General features: G+C 43.8%; 1 protein-coding gene across 3 annotated transcripts in view; it reads left to right on the top strand.

The window, feature by feature from the left end:
* The first annotated feature begins 10,055 nt into the window (after positions 1-10,055).
* Positions 10,056-20,217, top strand: part of SLC16A12 (solute carrier family 16 member 12) — a 37,505-nt gene continuing 27,343 nt past the window's right edge. Inside the window, exon 1 of one of the 3 annotated variants that reach the window (XM_052798930.1) lies at positions 10,056-10,480. The gene's annotated coding sequence lies outside the window, so the exon portion shown is untranslated. Of the gene's footprint in view, positions 10,481-12,253; positions 12,352-12,447; positions 12,628-20,217 lie in introns of those variants that run through there. The other 2 variants (XM_052798932.1, XM_052798929.1) reach the window with 2 other exon arrangements.

Genomic DNA, 20,217 nt, shown 5'->3' with positions numbered 1-20,217 from the left:
CTATAACTGGTGCCAGCTGGAAATTTTAGCAAGCAAAGCTCTGTTGCACCACTATGGCAGAGTTGTATTGAGAACCTAGAAATACCCAGATCCTTGGATCTTTTTGTTTTGGGAATGGTGATGGTGAAGGAGCAGACTTCCCTAAGAAAGATCAGTGAGTTTGCAGATTTAGTATGTGTTCAAAACGCTTGTTTCTGTATAAATTGGTGAGAACTCTTTAACAAGCTAGCTTCTCTTTCTGAAACATGTTAAGGTAATTATTAAGGTAAGTTGGAGCAGAATGAGTGGGATTCCTTGCCCTCAATTGTGATGGTTTGTGCCAAGGTCTGCTTCTTTTGGACTCGAACATTTGTTCTTGTTGAAACACATGCTACTCTCCTCATTCTCTCCCTGCTGCTGAGAAACCAAATTTTTAATGGTTTTGACAAAAAGTCTACATCCCGTAGGAAGAAGGGTCTATGTTTTAAAGCTAAGTTTTTGGCCTAAGTTATTGGGGACAAGTTACTGATGCTGGCTGGAGAGTGAGAGCTGACTACAATAGAGTATTTACTTGATCAGATTTGATAGAGACGACTAACATGGGGTGCAGGGGGGCAGTACAAGAGTCTGACTTCTAGGACAAGTGGGGTGTTTGCAGTGCATTCCAACCTCAGCAAAGCTGTCCTGGTGTTTCACTGTTATCAGTGCTTATGTTCCCATTTGACTGTCATAAGATACTTGCAAGTGATTTTTGGCAGGACACAGCAGAATTTTAGAAATGGGAAAACCATATGGGGTTGAACTGCTGACAAAATAAACATACATGATTGTTTCCAGTCGGATGACTTCTTCTACCGGGATCTGTTTTTAAAGTACAAGGTGTCTTTGAATTTGGGATTAAATGAAATACAGGCTATGAAAAAGATCACGGTCTGTTTGTGTCTTGCTACCTCTTAGTACCGGGGAGGTAGAGGACATCTGATCTTTAGGATGTCCTGGAAAATAAATGTTTGTTTAAACCTTAAAACTGAATCCAGTTTCTTATTCTTTAAGTATTACTGGTGCTGGTTGGAACTCACTAGTTGCATGATTATTAGTGTGCTTGGAGAAAAAGAGATAGATGTGCAATAAGAGTTTGTTCTTCAAACCTCCCCCTACCAGCTCCCCCCCCAAAAATCCCAACAAAAAGCAGCAAAATAAAAATTGTGGTTCTAATTGTAAAAGTTAGGAGAACCTGTTGGCTGCCTTGGGAATTGAGATTCACCTCAAGCAAGAGGAAGTACTGGTACTTGGAGAGACGGAAGAGAAATGAGTAAGAAAAGCGGAGGCTCAGGAAGAGAAGCTTCTGACCCTGGGAAAGGGACATGGCAGCAGCATCATCTTTAGCGGTTTCTGGGGGTGACATGAACAAGGTGGGAAGGGCACTGCAGGGTAAGCAAGAAACTAGCTCTTTGTTAGTGCAGCCAGTGAGAGATGGGTGGCAGAGGTGGGGAGGTCAGGTTGTTTGACAAAATGGCAGGCAGTGTGTAATCTTAATTCAGGGGTGAAGGAAGGGTGCAGCTGAGTGATTGTGAGCTAAAGCAGTTAATGGTTACTACTTGGGTCAAGCATCCCTGTGTGAAGTACCCAGCAACCTGTGCTGAAGCGTTGGGTCTCTAGATGCAGATGTGCTCTCTAGTGCAGGCAATAGCCTGGTCTCAAACATTGCTTGTCTCGGTACGTGAGACACACAGTAGGGGATGTACTGGCCTCCGGATGATTTTTTTTTAATTTTTTTTTTTACATCAAAACCAGTTCTATCTTATTGGCAGAAGCACAGCTCTCTTCTGCTGGCCTCCAGCAATTTGCTCTGTTGTGTGCAGCTGTGCAAAGCAGCTGGCTGCAGCAAGGGGTCAGCAGCCTCCTGCAGCTTCCCCCGAGGTAAACCCCAAGCTGCTTACAAATGGCAGGGTGGTGCAGCCAGCGGAGACCCCAGAGCAGAATGCTTTGGTCCTGCATGTTTTATTTCTAAACATTGTAGATGCAACTACGAAGCACCAAGGTAAAGGTATGATTTAAGGCAACAGAGGAGGGCAAACAGCCTGAAATGGCATCATGTTGTACTTAAACAGCAATGTGTCACTCCCTGTTCTTAAGTGGTTTTGCTTATTTTGTTGTGGTGATTAGGGCACTTCCAGCTTCAGAAGTGTCTTTCCAAATTGACAACTTCACTGTTTTCCAGCTTTTTGGATGGATGACCCATCCATCTCTCCGCAAACTTAAAAGTTTGAGCAACTCTTAACATTGTGTCTAGTACAAAGCAGAAGTTACCCTTTAACAAGTGTAATGATGTACCAAAGCAGCCTTGGCAGTGCATGTACAGAGTTGAGTTTACCCCTGTTACAGAGATTTCCATTTATGCACATCCATGAGGACATGGCCTTGGCTAACCATGTTACCACTTTCTCACGTAATATGTTACAATTTTTTTTTTTTCCCAAGTGGCATGCTTTTTTGGTTTAAATTCTTTTGTGAGAGGAACTTTCACTTGTGAGGGAATGCATTATTCTCTGCTGCCTTGAAAGCATTGAGGAAAAATGCTTCGAGCAAGACAGAGCCTCATCAAGAACAGCTACTGGTTTGATAATGCAGAAGATTGTCGCAACAGAGACATCAGTGCTTCAAGCAACAGGATGGTCTGGCCACTGGTATGTTGAGACTTGGTTGGGGGTTTTTGTTGCTGCTGTTTGGGAATTTTTGCAGGGTTCGTATGTGTTAGCCAATTGCACAAAATAAAATAGCTGGTCTCAGCTTTTAGGAGTTGAGTTCCCAATGCTAGGCTGGGTGGAAGTGGGGATGTGTGTGCCGGTATTGATGAGGAAGTTAATGCCTCAAGCCCGTAGGAAAAATGTGCTGATCAAAATGTTCTTTCCTACAAGCGTTTATTTATAACAGTTGCATCAGTTGGGAGACTGCAGTCAAAGTATTCTTGTGTAAATCAGTAAATCACTACCAACTGGCAGATGTAATACAGTGTTGAGTAGTGTTATCTACTCTACTGAATCTGCCTCCTCTGTCCTCCCACTGGCATTACCCCATCGATATCCTGATTGTTGGCATACCCTTAGCCCAGCATGCAACGGAGGCAGCACAGTAAATGTGGTCTGTGAACATCTGTTTTGTGAAATGCAGTAGTGTAGTATGGGCAATGCAAATGAAGCTATGAGAAGCTTCTCCTCTGCAAAGGTTGCATAGGCTTCACCTAAAGATTGAAATAAACAGTTATTATTTGAGTTGATTTGAACAGTGAGAATGTTCTCTTATATCTGAAAATTATTTTTACTCTTTTTATGTTTTTAAAAATGAACTGTAAAATAATACATATTAATTCAAAAAACTAAACAAACAAATGAATTTTCCATTTTCATATCTGGCTGGCTAAATGAATCACAAATTGCTGAATGTACTTAAAAGAAATTTTAGTTCCTTTTGGCAGACTTGTTTTGTTTTTTTGTCAACCTCACCCCTAGTGTTATTTGAATAAGTAAACAAATACATGCTGTTCCTATGTCCTAAGCATGGAGCATGCTGTTACCCAGCTAGCATTCAGCATATTGCACTTGGCTACAAAAGGCTGTGCACAAAAAAACTCCAGAAATACTTACAAGATAAGCCAAAACCACTCCCAAATTTCCCAGTGTTTTAGTAATTTCTTTTTTTAGCTTAGAAAGTACGTTATCTCTTCTCTTCAAATATAGGAGGTTTGAAGTCTTCCCGCCAACAGATTTGCCTGTGCAGTGTGACAGCTCCCTATGCATCACTGGTTTGCCCCTTCTTTGAAGGGGGAAGAGTGGTGCAGGAGAAATTAAAGCTGCTTTCTAACGATGGCTGCAGACTGACCCATAACCCATCTCGCACTACAGCTGATCCTTTACAGGTAGGACTGAAAATATTCAGGAACCAAACTTTCCTAAGAGTCTTCTCTCCCCTCCACCCCTTGGTCTCATCACACGAGAGATTGCATAAAAAAAAAATTAAGCAGAAGAAAGAAGGCATCAACCCTGAAAATGAATTCACCTTTTATTCATGGGAAGAATCATCAAGGTCAGCTTAGCTTCTGTCAGGAAGACTTCTTTTTTCAATTTCTGATATTTTTCTCCACTATTAGGAGTTTGATTTCTAACTGCCATACAACCTATCTCCCTGTTCTGACTCTCTTACCTGAAAGAGTTATATCTTCTTTGTCAGGTTTCCATGAACATCTGCTTCACAGCATTATGGGAATTTAAAGTTTCATTTTATACACATTACTACAAAGTTCTCAGATACCAACACTGGAATTACAAGTGCTTTTATCAGCATAGGAGCAAAAGAGCTGTTACTAATACCACTCTGTGGAGTCCACTGACTACTGGTATGAAGACATTCTAGAAGTCTGGCTTTCCTATATATGGAGATCGTTAGGCTTGGCGATTGAAATCTCTTTATTCACAAGAGTAAGAGAAGAACTAGCTTTTCCTTTTCTAACCTACTTGCCTTGCAGACCTGTTGGAGGAAAGAAAGTAATTTGGAATCAGTTCACTTTCAGTCCCTGACATTTCCACCTACCCTGCTGTGGTAGGAAGGTGATGGTATATGACTGGCAATGCAATGATGGGAACTAATGGCCACAAAAAAAAAACCCAAAAGGCTGAATACACAAACATCAAAGAACTGCTTTTAAAAACAAACAAGCAAAATACCTTAAATAGTAAAACATTACTCAGGCTTGAGTCAGAAATCTATCAATGAAGAAACCGGTTTCTGTCACTAGTCATAAAATTAGCAGGATTAGTCTTATAGCAATTAAATGGTAGATAATACTGTTCCACGTCTCTTTACTGTTTAAAATTTCATGTCTTGAGCAGGTAAGATTAGGCTCCAAGCCTGTATGCAGACGTGTATTCATCACCCAAGAGTAGCAAAGGATGCCTCTACCCAGGCCTACCTGAAAGCACACTTGTGTGCATGCACGTGCAAAAGATTGCAGTCCCTTTTGCTTTGCAAGCCCGCAGCCAAGTCCCCAGACCTTGTACAGCATCTGGGTGTTTTTGCAGCACGAAAGCCTGGTGAGGAGGTGGGTTGGTTTGTGCTGACCTGCTAGCAGGTCAGTTTTGATGCCTCAAACCTCCTCCCACCAAACTACCCGCGGCACAAAGAAGGGTCTGGCAGTAATGCCTTTTTTCCCACCAGACAGAATTGCCAGCCTGATTTCAGCCCCTGCCCCTCCGGAGGCCAGTGCAGTACCTGTGCGGGTGAGCACAGCCACAGCTAGCCTGCACCCGCGCTCCTCTGCCCACCTCTGGGCGCCCTGTGCCTCTCTGGGGATGCTTGTCTCATGAATGTACTTCTCGTTTCAAGGGGCTGCTGAATTTCCATACAAAAAATGCATCACTGAGAACCTGTGAGGCACCTTGCTTAGCCACTGATGTGTGGCCAGAGGGAACCGAACCCTCACACTGTCAGAATGGCAGCAGTTTGTCCAGCTTTGCAGCCACAAAGCCAATACCGAAATGCAAGGCCTTGGAGAGTCAACATCGTAATATATACCAAAATACCTTGCTACACAGAGCAGATACTTCTGCTCTTCTGATGTACTTTTAGCTGGCTCTGGTTTAGGTCTCTGTCCATGCGTGCTTAACTCGGAGAGGAAAAAAAAACCAAACAAATGGGGGAAAAAAACCCACCACCTTGCACATGCACAGAGAAAAGAAAAAAAAAAAAGGAAATAGGCTGTAAGGTTGTGTGTTGCATAATTGTCCCTGGAACTAATCTGGTACATCTCCAAATAAAACAGAAATCTTTAATGCTTGTAACTTTCTCTCTGGGTGGAATGACAATAGTTTCTGCGTTTGTTAACTCTGTAAATGTTTGCTGTAGATATTATCAATGGGCATATTTTATTTAAAGGAGTATATTAACGTTTAAAGCAAGCAAACTCTTCCCCCAGCCTGTGAACACAACAATTAGGTACTAAAAACTGTATTGAAATTAGTCCTAGCTGTTAAGCTGTGCATTTTACAGGTGAACTGGAGGGAAAAAATGTCGAGAGGCATGGCATACACTGGGACGGGTAAGGAGCTCTCCCTGAAAGACCCAGCAGCAGTCAGCAAGTGCCAGCTGGAGTTTCGCCTGAGGTACAGCCAATTCTTGTCAAGTGACTGGTTTTCTGTGTTGTGGAGGTGTGGGTTATCAGTGGTGGCTCACCATCTTCTTTTACTTGGTATCATGTGCTGGTTTGGAGAATAGGATAAAGACGACCTGTGCTGCTTTCAGGCTTTGAACCCCAGTTCAGCCTTCTTTAGCTTGTGCTTTTCCCCAAGAGTTGGTACAGGGGAGGGTGGTGATGATAAGCAGGATAAGCTGCTAACACCAGCTCTACAGAAGAGCACAGCAAGCCATACTCGTCATCCAGCAGGGAGAACAAAAATATAATGCCATGAAAAGTTGTAGAGCCATGGAAATGGTTAGCTCTCCTCAGACTAGAGCAACATTACAGGCCATATTTTGTGTTGGATTCCTGTATGGATTGAAATAGCCCGGGCCTCTGGTCCACAGTCAAGTGGATACGGAAGAGAGACTGGAATAGCTGTGCAAAGGCTTGCTTCCAAGTACAACTAATTCAAATTTATTATTCCCATGCTGTGAAAAATTCCAACATCTAATTAAGTTTTTCTGCTGATGTGAAATGAAATTTAGACATTTTGAAATTTCCCTTTTTCCACCAAAAAAGCCTGCTAGCAGGAAGCCTAACAGGCTGCCAAAAGAAAGTAATTTGACGGACAAGATTTTTTTAAAGCTACTGCCTTTATATAGCCACAGAACCACATTTCCATGGAACTTTTGTTTCAATGAATCTGTGTTTTCTACTGAAAAATTGTTGTACTGGAAAATTCTGACTAGCTGGAGTGCTGATCTTTGTAAAATACACGCATCAAAATGTGTCCGAAAAGCTTACTGCCTGTGCTCGGACCAAGGATTTCAATGACAGACCAGAAGGAATACCCCAGATAAACAGCAGCAAGACAAGAGGTCTGAAATGTGGAAGCTTGTTATCACTAAAAGAAGGTGAATCGTCCTCTTGTTCAACTAATATTAAGTACTGATTTGCCTATACTTATTTTATATTGAGAAGATATTTCTGCCAAAATTTCCAAAGATGATGGAAGATGATACACTCGATTAGGCAAAATAGGTTGTAGGACGTACCTGTATCTAGTTCTGGGTGTCATTAGAAACAAGGCTGTTTTTAAATGCATCTTTTGGTCTGATGACATATGATGGTCTTACGTTCTAGGAACTGCTAATGTCCATGTGAAAAGTGAGGAGGCCATGGAATAACAATTACACGCCCTCTTTTTTCTAATGCAGTTCCATATATGACTTATACAGTCATGTATTTTGAGGAATTCAGAGTCTTTTGATCTTCTGCTGAAGCCCTGTGTGTCGATAAGCAACAGAGCTTGCCTTCACCTTCAGAAAGGAGCCTCCACTCACAAGTGGTGAGTACTTTACTTTCTCGCCTTGGAGTCGGCAAGATTTGGACTGTAGCTGCAGAGGGGCAACTGAGGGAACCATAGGGACTACATTTTCTCCAGCTTGTGATGTCTTTGGCTGAATTTCCAGAGACGTTGGGGAAGCTGTGTCCCCTTGACTATAGGATGCCAAAGATGGTAGATGACGTTAGTGACCAGATCTGAAAATGTTACTCTCAGCATGCCATTACAGTACATCCTGTACTGTTGGCTGGCTGTATCAGGGAGGGGGAAGAAGAGGTTGGAGGAAGGAGAGTAGTGAGGTTTTCAGTTCAATAAGGGTTCAATTAAAGAACATACTTTAAGAACATACATGCATAGGAAGGCCATTCATCAGCTGTACCATCGCACCTAATCATCCTCCAAACTGTAAAAGCATTTATCTTACCCGTTAAATTCCATAGTGTTTTAGTTTCTGATTATTTTTGTGGTTTGGAAAGTGTAAAAGATGTAAAGGTATTATTCATGTTTCATAGGGACCAAACCAAAACAATCCCCTTCCCGATGTGTTGTCTTTGCCTGGTCAGGCACTCCAGGTGAGGGAATGTACTCCTTTGGTATCGTGATTACAGCAGTTCTAGAGGAGCAACATGCATAGTCCTGCAACCCTGGAGGGATTAAGGTCATTACAGGTGAGTTATATTGTGTTGCTTGTCAAACTGCTAGATGGAGCAGTGCAATGGATCATTTATCCAGTGTCAGCAGTTGAAACTTGTGTGAGAAAAATCTATCCTAGCTATGACAAGAGAAAGCCTGTCACGAGTGTGTAAAATATGAATGTAAACCAAAACCTTGTATTTCTATTATTGTTAGAGTGTTGCTCCAAAGACCCAAATGGAGTCATGCATGTTGTTTTGGTGATATCTAGTTTGTGATACTTCAGTGCTTAAAATGAATTTATATAACAAATAGCACAAAAGTATTTTAAAGCTGTTGTTGTGCCAGTGGCCAGGTCAGCAGAGTATGAGAGGTGTTACTGACTTTCTGTATATCCCTGGTACATACAATACACGAGGTGGTTCCGTGGTGCTCTGACGGTTATCCTTTCCACACCACAGAGAAGAAGGCATTACCTGTTGTTGACCCAGGCGTCAAAATGTCAGCAGCCAACATAGATAACCACTGTCGTTCCCACTGCTGATGGGGAGTTGTCATAGAGACGCTGCCAACCAGACTTGCAGAGGAAGTTTGCTGTGATGCCGAGATCCCCAGTCTCTTGAGTGGTAGCTTAATGCACAGGCCATCTTGTTCAGAGCTGTCTATTATCTGGCAGTGTTATGCAGTACAAATAAAGCCTCTTGCAATTACGTTAGCAGTGTATTTTGGCAAGGAAAATCTTTCAACACGAAGCACAGTTTAATCCAGGTAAGGTTAAAAATCTTTCCAATATATTACAGAACTGTAAAAAAGAGGAAAAAATCAAACACTCACCAAGAAACTAAGAGCTGCACTTTTTTCTTGTTCAAGAACAAGTTTTTGTTACCCACACAGTTAGTGGGGAAAACCTAGCCCCATTTCTCTACAGCTGCTGTGAGCTCCCACGGCACAGGAAGGGGAGTACTTGAGCTAGGGAAGCTGTGCATAGGTGGTGTGGGCTGCCCAGTGCACAGCTTCACCCCACACTGTGCAGAAGGAAGGGGAAGCACTTGTAGACCAGTCTCTCCTGGACACCTCATGCCACTGTCATGTGCAGACTAGCTCTGTCACCTGGAAAGGGGAGTCTTTTCCAATTAATAACCCACCCCAAAGCTGCCGTGCTTACCCAAATTATGTGTACTTCCTTCCGTTGCAGGATTTTGAACTTACCCTGGAAGAACAGTGTAGCAATGGCCTCCCAGCCACCCTCTCCCCCGGCTCTTCACTCCTGGGAGCTTTGCAGTTGCCCTTTATAGCAGTGCTGAAAGGCAGCAAGGTCCTGCGTGAAAGACAGGAACCAGGCAGCCCTTGTGTGGTGACAGTGTTTGGGAAGGGTAAGGAAAGGTCCATTTTATCTTTGTTCTCATGGAAAGTGTCACAGAATGTTTAATGTCCCTTCTGAGCAAAGACCTGCTGTTTTCCAGATCTTGTCTGAAAACCCGTGCAGTATTCAGCAGGCCACTTAGTTTATCTTCCTTGGATAAACAAAAGGCTGCTGGAATTTGAAACTTGTTCCAAGAGTCTAGGGTCCACAGCCTGCTGAAATCTGTGTGAGTCCTTCCTCTGGTCTGGGGCTTTGAATCGAGTTTGAAAATGTAAAGGCTAGCAAGCAACGGCAGCACGACTCCTAATGCTGTATAGGGCACGCGGGGCTGGTGTATGTGACAGAGGGCCATCTGTATGCACAAGTTTTGGTGTTATTTCTACTCTTGAGTGTTGCCTGACTTTGGAACGGTTTAAAAATACCTTCTGAAATGTCCGAAAGCTCTGATCCAGAAATCCCAGTACAGGCTTTGCCTTAATGGGAAAAAAAACCCCTCTTAAAGCGATGAGAGTACCCGTGGCGCTCCTGAGACGCCCTTTTCACGTTGGTGAAGGTACCACGCAGGGAGGGATTCCTGGTCCCTCTGATGACAACGTGAGGAAGCCGGAGCCGCGGTAAGGGGGAGGGCCCCGCCGAGCCCACCGGGTCCCGCTGCAGGGCAGCGCCGGCCAGGCGGCGGGCGAAGGGAACCAGCCGGCGAGGTGGGCGACCGAGGCGGCCGGGGAAGCCCCTGGGGGGGGGGGGGGCGGTCTGAGGCGCCTCGCGGAGCGGAGATGAAACCGGGCTGCTTCCCTGCCTCCTCGCCCCGTGTGCCGGGGGATCGGCGCCGCAAAGCCCCGATCGCGGGGCGGGCGCTGCCCCGGCCCCCGCCCCGGGCCCGCGGGAGCCACCGCCCCCGGGGGGGGGGACACGGGCGGGGGGGGACACAGGGACAGCGCGCACCGACGGGCCCCGCTCCTCCCGCCGCAGCGGGGGCTGCAGCCTGCAGGTAGGGGCGGCGCGGGGGGCCGCGGCGCTCGTCCCGGGAGCGGCACGCAGTGGCGGGAGGGAGGCAGGGGGCGAGCCCGCGGGGGGTGCGCTGGGTTTCGGGGGGCCGCGGTGGCCGTCGCTGGTGGCCGCGAAGGCAGGGGCGCGCAGCGGGGCGGGCGGGCGGCGCGGAGCTCTCCGGCGGCAGCGGCGGCTGCGGTTTGCAGCGCTCCGGAGGGGCTTCAGCCGGGTCGCTTTCGTGCCCTGCCTGCATCGTGGAGCCTAGAACTGCAGAAACGTTAAAAAAAAAAAAGAAAGAAATGTAAACCCCACCATTAAGTTCAGTAACTGTATATATGTGCGTAGGTATATACAGGCTGTTGGTTAGATAAAATGCTAGTCAGACAGCTAAAGAATAGACAGCGTTTCAAGTTCCTAGATGGTATGAGGAAAACTTAATTCTCTTTTTTTCTGTCGCGTAAGCAGAAAAAAACCATACCTGTTCAGAGATGGCCAAGCGAGCCTTTGCTGCGTGCGCCGTGCCCGTGTGCGTGCGGACCCTCCCGGCTGCCACCTAGACTCCACACCGCTTGTACAGGCTGTGTAGTACACTGTGTGGGTGGAAGTGGCTCCCAAAATTGCTCTGAAAACCGAGGCGCGGGCTGCTCAGTGACAGGCTGGAAGAGCTGGTCTGTGGTCTTCCACAGAAATAGTTAGCTGTGAAAGTGGCTACTCACAGTGATCCCTGTCCAGAGCAGCCTCGATGCTTCTTCTGGGATATCAATATAATTCATCTCCAGGAGAATACTTAGTCGCTTGCAGGACTTAACCAGGTGTGCAATAATATATTTAGGCCAGGTGGTATTCTAGGCATGTGTCTTACAGGAAATTTTGTGTTCACAGGCAGGCTGACTAAGTTCAGGAAACTGTTCAATGAAGAAAAAAAAAAAAAAAGCCAAAAGACACAATGACTGTTATCCTTATTTTGAACTTTCTGATAATTTGCCACTCATTTATTGACACGTTCTGTTTAATATCTCCAGGGGTAAGTTATTAATTAGGTATTTGGGATGAATTTGGGTTTGCATGATAGCCTTTTGACTGAATTGATTTCATGAAGTTAACAAGCTGGTTGGGGTAGCTGAGTCTGTCTGTTGTTGTAAGTCCGCTCCTGCAGTGGCAACGAGGAAACATTTCTGCTAGCGCTAGGAAATTTGAGGATAACGTGAAACTTAATGAAGTGAAACGGGATTGCATTTTGCTCGGAGTGATTCTATTATGCCTCAGTTAGGGCTGTATTATTGCTCACCTTGAATCATTAGCTGTTACTGTCTTTTCACGTGAATTTTTTTAGCTATATATTGCTTGCTATTTTATGTGCTTTTTGGTTTATATTTTTTCACTTGCATTATATTTAATTTTTACTTTTCCATCTTTTGCAACAGTGTAACAGAAGCTGCGTTTTAATGGAAAGTTTCTCAGGGCTTCTGTTAGGGGTTTCCATCTTAATGTCTTTAAAATACAATCATTAACTCTTGCCTTAAAAACAGGCTGGAAAGTGATGATGAAAGACAATATAGCACAGTGTGTAACTTTATTTTACAAAGCTTTATCAGAATTTATTTAACTGATATGTAAAGGGGGGAAACCTCAGAAACCTTCTTTTCCCCCAGCTTGCATATTTGCTTCAGCTACAAGCTGTACTTTGTTTACCTAATGAGCTGCTGGCTACAGTAGATCTCCTGACTGACTGGCTTTGCTAGGTTTGTATCTTGCCCATGACTGCGAGGTAGAGGACTAGGAGACCCCCAGGAATCCCTCCCAGATCCGTATTCCCAGGCCAAGATCCTACAGACTGGGCACAGAGGGGGAAGATTTTTCAGATGTTTTGATGTAAGCACAATTGCTTCCTCAGGGAGAAATTTGGCATGTGTTTCCTTAGACAACTGTGCTTGCGTAAGCAGCCCCCTGCCACCCTCTGAGCTGTACTAGTACAACCATTTGTGGGGCTGGTGGTGAACCGCATCGGGGAACTGCCACGCGTTCAAGAGCATCTTTTCTTCTTTGGTTATCGATTACTTTTAACTCTGATCTGTCTGACTGTGTGGCTGCTGTGTCAGGGCTGAGAAGGTGGCCTGGGAGGAGGGAACGTGTGGCAGGGAGCAGGAGGTAAGGGCTGTTTCTGCTGGCATTGCTGCTGCTGAAATTGCTGCTGAATAGTTGCTTATTGGATTGTGGTCAGTGGTAGATGACATGCAGTTATGGCAGTTGCTTGGAAAATGTAGCTGAATGCTCAAATATCTTAATGCAGTTGTGTGCACGTGCAGTTAGCCGTATACACGAAGAACTGATTCTATATTTCTGTTGTAATTCTGAGTTTCCACCTAATGATTTTAGTTTCATGATGTATAGCTATGTGTTTGCATAACTTCAGGATACATTTCCTACGCTATTCCCTCTTGCAGTATGAGCATTTCAAACGCCCATTTTTCTGGAAAATAGACCTAGGCATTATAAGGGTATGAGTTTTATTAATCAGATTATATTCAGCTGGATAGGTGGATGCCTAAAATTCTAAGAGGGAAGATTAAAACCCCTAAGAGGGTGCCTCTAATCCTAGAGAGCATAATTGTCACCTGCATGCAATTTACTCTTTTACATGTACATATAATGTTAAATGTACTTTTTAATGTAGCGTAGACCTGCTGTTAATTTCTGAATGGCAGAAGTGATTAGGCAAATAGCACTGTTTTAATTGGTATGGTGAGACTTAAAAGTCAGTGGAGTGTAAGCTTTCCATAATCTGCTGTAACTTATTTCAGTCTGGAGAGCATTGCTTTATGGAGCATTTATGCATTGCTTTAGGACTTGTTCTCATTCTTACTTTAGACACTTTGTTTCTCTGTGATGATCCTATTGTGCCCAGTAAGAAAACACTTTCAGCACATCAACTTCTGTGTAGTATGTGTGCATATTTAGAGAATGATGGTACACTTTCTCATTCACAGAACTTGAAGGATTAATTGCTTGCTATTACAGTCTTTATTCAACAGAGAAAAATCACAGAATTTTTTTCTTCTAACCTAAAACAAGAAACTGTATTAAAATTAAGAAAAATATTTTACCTTTATTGTTTGTCCTATGGTGGGTCACTACAGCTGCAGTCTGGATTATTTTCTTAGTCTCATGTAGATTTAAAAAAGCACATTTAAAAAAAAAAATCTTCATTTTATCCATGTCTTCTAAGAGGAAAAGGGTTTCTTACCAGCAGCTATTGTTGCCTGTATTAATTGACATATATTGATGTGTCTGTGAGCAGTAAAACGGCAAGCTACAGTTCGCCTGCAGGCGGTAGGCTCCTAGCCTGTGGTATGGAGAAATTTGGAAAGGTGCAATCCTTTAAAACCAAAATCAAAGGCATCCAGGCTAATAACTCAATTTTTCTTCACTGAAAATTGAAGGTGTTTTCTATTCAGCTTATTGAACTGCAAAGATAGTTTTGTTTTCTTCTTTGGAAGCTGTCTGCACTTGCTGTGATGTGGTAAGTGGGAGAGCTGTTGCCAGCTTGGCATAGGACTATACGCCAATTCAGGACATATATAGGACTATATACCAATTCAGCTGCTCTGGATGAAGATACCCAGATGAAGACTGTCTTTTTCTGGATTGTCTCCTTGTCTCTCTTAGGCTTGTGGGATGCTGGGTATAACTACATGCAGGGCAAGCTATGATCTTCTGAGCACAAAATCTTTGGAGTTAAGGTCCCTCATCCTTCTGCTTTTGCAAGAAGCATTCTCTGTTTTCAGTGGTGCTGAATGCCCAGCTGCTCAGATGACGCCTGTCTGGCACGGTCACAGACACCGTGGTAGTACAGATCAGGAGCCCCCAGAATGCAGGTATAGCCAGGAGGCACATACAGTATCTTTCCTTTCACTGTAAAGGCAAAATCCATCACTTCTGTCTCTGCAGCATTTTAAGCTGTGCAGGTCCCTGAGGCAAGAGATCATCGCTTTGGCAGCAAGATAACTTATTCAGTGGTAAGATTAGTTAGCAATTTGTGGCAGACTTCTTCCCTGGAGCCTGCGGCAGCTGGGAATTGTGGAACTGGCTTGAGGGAATGAGGCAATATGTTTTATTAGCGAGTTGGGATGAGCTTAGTCTTCATTAGTAAAACTCTATTAGTTAATTTGCATACCAAAAAAAAGCCATTGAATAGTTGTTTCTCAGCTGCAGTTCAGTGTTGGAGAATTGCAAGTTATCCACAAGCAAGATATTCTTGGTTCTTTCCCTTGGGACTTAAAACAAATGAAGCAGCACTTTTTGTTGTTGTTTGTTTTATGCATCATATCTATTAGTTTCTGCTTGTTTCATTTGATGGGATAATGAAGTGAGAAGGCAGTAAGTGAAGTGGTCTTTAGTGTTTGCTTTTAGAGAGTGTTACCTGTTTTCACTGAAGGACTGCTGGTCTCTTTTTTTCCTTTTCTGGTGTTTTATTGTAAGATCATTTTCTGGGCTTTAGTGTGAATGCTGTCTCAGAGTGTTATGTAAATAATGGAGAAGAATGAAACAACTGTCTTTTTATATGTGTTGTATGTCTGGTCTATGTTGTGGATGTACCTCCACATTTGCACGCACCAGGAAACAGGTTTGCAAGTTGATGCAAAGTGTAAGTTGGGTAATGCTATTTAAGTGAATGGAGTTAAAATTAATGTAAAAACAATACACCTGAGATAAACTGGGCTCCTTTTACTATTAAACATTATTTTCTTTAACTGTTCTGATTGTCACGAGAATCTGTTCAGTTTCTGGGGAGTATTGTGCTTGAATGCTTTTGAATGGTAAGTACATTAGTTGCTGCCGGAGGTTTGTCGTAACAGTGTCCAGAAGTAATGGTAATGTTGCAGCCCTAGGCCATATGTGGATATTTAGATATAACGTACATTATTGTTCTTTTAACTCACTGGTAGGTTATTTATGGAGAACTAATTTGTCACCCTTTCCTTTCCAACTCTCCAAGTTTTTTGTGCGATCTGGGAGAGACTGGGAATTATAAATTTTCCTTCTGCTTGATGAGAGCTGGCCTGTGCTTGTCAAGAGAAATGTCTCTTCTGGTCTTGACACGGTGATGCCATCAAAATTATATCCATAGCTTGCCAAGAGATGTGACCAAACTTCTGGGATTCCTCAATTGTCTCAGTTTGCCAGTGTCCTTGCCTACCCACACCATTTGTACTCCATTTCTTCTGGGGTAACAGTGTCCCCAATGTTTGGAAGCTTCTCTTGAATTAATTTTAAGCATTAGATAAGAGTGCAGATGAAAATATGGTAAAAATAACTCAGTTCTTGATTGCAAAGTTGGAAGCAAAGTTCCAGATAGGAGACAAATAGAAGAAGAAAACATTGTCTTTGGATATTTCAAAAATGAAAGGTGTTTCCCAGCCATTGCAGAGGATCCTAGAGGTAAGTTTTGAGTACAAAAACTGAGAAGATGTTTTAGCTAGGAACCACCAAACTCCTGCATCCCCTTTTCTGAATAGGGCCTGAAAGTAGTTTTGAAGTTGGAAATTTAACTCCTCATCCTCAGTCCTCAGCAGGATGGTGCTGACCTCCTTCTCTCCCTTTGTTCAAGATGGAAACAGTCTCCTGTCTTTCCCTTTTTTTTTCATTCAAAGCTTGCTTCCTTCCTTCCTGCAGTTTCTGGATTTCTCCCAGTGTGATGACTCACATTTCCTAGATGTGAAATGCAAATGTGGGAAGTGGGATCTTTCCCCTGCCTCTCTAGGGGTTTCTCAGAGTCTATGGTGCTGTTGAGTTTCTTGATTAATCTGTCCCTCCCGATTCAAGTGGTTTTCCTGTTGGCCACAGTGTTTTGGGGGCTGTTACAGTACTTAATAAGTCACGTCTTAGAGTGTTCATTGTACATGCATCTTAAACTTGGTTGGCTTTGAGAGCTTCTTGAAGACCACACAAAACTTCTTAATTTAGTCTGTTGACATAGGCAAATACCTCCTCTTCCTCTCCATTTTAGGGCTTACCTCGTCAAGTTGTCATGTTTGACAATATCAAGCTCCTTCGACAGAGGAGTGTTTGGAGCTTGTTCAGGCAACCTGCTGGCTAGTGCACAGTTGGGAAGCTGGTAGTATAGGGCTGTGTGCTGTTTGTCTGTGGCCACTGTCCCAGCTCCTCTCTGCTGTGTCTTCGTTTGCTGATACTGCGATGGACTATGTGGTCCCACATGAAATCATATGCATTACTCGTATGCTTTCCACAAGGTACTGGGGTATTTGGATTGGTAATTTCTTGGCTTTGTGTTTGTTCCTCTCCTTCAGAGGCCCCTGTAATCAGACCTTCAAGTTCATCACCTTTATTTCCCCATGGAAGGCACTAAAAGGACAGGGTAAGGAAGAGCTGAAATAAGAAGAGTCAAAACCCAAAGGATTCCACTTTCAAGGCATGTGCCAGCTTCACCTTTCTGTCACTGAATGCTGCATCCAGTCTCTCAGCTATTGAGGGTGAAATTTCCTGGGCCAGGGGCATCACACTCAGCCTTGCTGGTTTGGGTTTGTGTGGCAGGGTTTTGGTAATGGGGGAGAGGCTACAGGGATGGCTCTTGTGAGAAGCTGCTAGAAGCTTCCCTGGCTCCAGGTTGGACTCACCGCTGGCCAAGGCCGAGGCCATCATTGACGGTGGTAGCACCTCTGGGAGAACAGATTCAAGAAGGGAAACCTGCAGTGCAGAGGGGAGTGGAATGTGAGAGAAACCCCTCTGCAAACACCAAGGTCAGTGAAGAAGGAGGGGGAGGAGGTGATGCCGCTGCAGCCCGTGGTGAGACGGCAGGCTGTCCCCCTGCAGCCCGTGGAGGTGAACGGTGGAGAATATGCCCACCTGCAACCTGTGGAGGACCTCATGCCAGAGGAGGTGTGGCTGTGCCCAAAGATGGCCGTGACTCCATGGGAAAGCCCGCGTTGGACCAGTCTGTGCCTGAAGGACTGCAGCCCATGAAAAGGACCCACACTGGAGCAGTTCATGAAGAACTGCAGCCTGTGGGAAGGACCCACGTTGGAGAAGTTCATGGAGGACTGTCTCCCGTGGGAGGGACCCCACGCTGGAGCAGGGGAAGAGTGTGAGGAGTCCTGCCCCTGAGGAGTGAGCAAGCAGCCTCATAGTGCTTTGTTGCCAGCTGGGCTTAGACCATGACACTTGCCCATACAGGCTTGGTTCAGTGTCAATGTTCAATAAATATCTATAGCTGGTTTTAAAATGCACTGCAGCACTGAACTTGGTGGGAGCATGGGGGCTGCCTTTTTTATCATTACAAACGTTTGAGTTTGTAACCTAATATTTTCAGTTGGTGCTTAAGGAATCGATTAGATGTGATATTCCCATCCGAATGTGCTGCTGTTGTTACACTTCTCATTAGAAGCAGTTTTTCATTTTTTTAGAGGAAACATTTCTGGTAGTTCACATACTTTTTTTAAGCATTGCAGCCTTCCAGATGAGATCCTGTCAGTTTGGATAACAAACTACTGCCTATCTCTTCTCACCATAATCATGTCCTGTGCTGCAACATGTTCCTGGAGAGTTCTCTCCCTATTGACTGTATCTGTCAGCAATCCTGCTTTCATGCGAATATCCCCTTAAATTACACTTTCTTCCAGAAAACTTGAAAATTACACTTTCTTCCATCAAAGTTTGAAAATTACACTATTTGACCTGCTTAATCTAACAAACCAACACTACTTGTTTTGGCTGAAGGCAATAGGCATTGGGAAGCTTCTTCATGAAGTGCCCTCTGCCTGTTGACTCCCTTTTTCTCTCTTTGCTAAACTTCTGCAATAGTGTTTCTTAATTTAATTAGTCTGAGTGGTCCTTGGGGCAGCTACAGCATGATACCAGCAGTAGCAAGCAAAACTGCCTTTTCTGAAGGGACTGAAAAAAGTCCTTCTGTGGGCAGAGAGAATATTGAAATGGAAATCAGCTGGGCAAGAAGAGCCAGCTGAGAGGAGCGGCACTTCCCCTCTTGAAGGGCCTGAGGTAATACAAAGACTAGGTAGTTTCTCCACTTGAGTGATATTAGTGCTGTGCTCCAGTAGCATCTAGGGCTTTTTGTATAAAAGCTGTTTTCATTATTAAGTATAGAATTAATATTTTCTGTTTCCTCCTCTAAAACAGTTCAGACTATTTCTCTGTGCATCTGATATTTTGTATTAAAAGTGGCCTAAATATTTAATGGGGGAAAAGCAGCTGCCATAAAATGCAACTTGATGGCAGCAGAGAAATTGTCATTGGATAAAGAATGTACTGAATGTGGTATCACAACTGATCACAAAGGGCCCTCAAACTCTCAGCAAAAATATGCAATTTGTGTCATTATGTATTGAAGGACCTGGCTTCCACCCTAAATATGTGAATATCTCCGCAGTCAAAACAGAATGTAATTGGAGAACAATTAAATTGGTCAAATTTCATTTTCATTTTTTGCAGATTGACATGTGGCTGCAATGCAAATTGGCTGGGCAAAAAAGCTTTGTAGCAGAGACATAGCTGTACATCCCAGCCAGAACTGGCTTCCTGTAGAAGCAAACACTGTTATTTCTGTACCCCGTTCTTCAGCTCGGTGGTACACAGCACAGATCCCAAGCTTTGAACAGTTACCATTTTGGTTTGCTTAGGGATCCAGATGCAGACTATGTAGGGCACTAGAGCAAGGCAGCACAAGAGAGAATGGGAAATTTAGGATGAATTGTGACTCATCCCCCACCTGATCCACAATCCTCTGCTCTTCATGAAGCCAGTGTTTCATGTCTTTCTCTTTTGTGGTCAGAGTTCATTCTATCAGTGTCCACGTGGTTTAGTCTGATGGAATATCAAGTTGGAAAGAATAAATAGAATTATCCCACACAGATAGTTTATCCTTAATGCAGTAGAGAGTAATCTTCGGGGAGTTGCAACCCACGTGATGTAATTCTGCCTTTTGCTTATGGTGCATGCTACATAGAAACAGCCCACACATGGCTGATGGTAAAATGACACTTGTCAGAGTTTCCAAGTTTTGCTTGTTTGCCAGAAAGGATGGGATAACAAAATACTTCAGATAAGAGCTCTTGTATGGGCATCTCAGGCATATCGGCAGAGGTATTTTGCAGAGGACTCGTTTAGCAGGCAACTTTACTCTTTTACTTTTATCCAAATGAGAAAGTAAATCTTGGGAGACAGTTATGAAAGCCTGGTACATGAAGTTACTCCTTTGATAAACTCCTTGAAAATTAAAAACTTAGTTTTATTGCTCCTAGAGAATATAGCAAGCATGTAAATGATGTTGTCAATTTATCAATGCCTCCTGACAGGGAAGGACTATGCAGTTGGCACTGAAGCACTAAATAAAAACCGGGTGGGGAAAGAATGAAAAAAACCCCCAGAGGATGTGAAGGTGGTGACAGGCAGGATAATGTGTGAAACAAGTGGAGTGTGTTTTAGGGTGGCTGTGAAGGAGGAAAAGGAAATCAGCTGGCACTTGAGGGGTGATTAAAAGTTGGTTGGGATTTTTTTTTTCTTCAGGTGAATTTGGAAGTTTGTAGTAATTTAAAATTTATCAAATGCAGTCTGCCCTAATGTGAAATGCCTGCTTAAGAAGAAAAATGGTATAACGGTGCAGGATTTGGAGCATGCAGCAGAACTTTGTTCAGGAAGGTTCATAGGCAGACATTGCTAGCAACACCTTCCAGGTGTTTTTCAGGCTACCAACATACACAGGTGTTA

Source organism: Harpia harpyja, chromosome 10 (assembly GCF_026419915.1).
Source record: "Harpia harpyja isolate bHarHar1 chromosome 10, bHarHar1 primary haplotype, whole genome shotgun sequence".
Lineage (NCBI taxonomy): Eukaryota > Metazoa > Chordata > Aves > Accipitriformes > Accipitridae > Harpia > Harpia harpyja.
The sequence above is the reverse complement of the archived record's forward strand: the minus strand, read 5'-3'. Positions and strand labels throughout refer to the sequence as shown.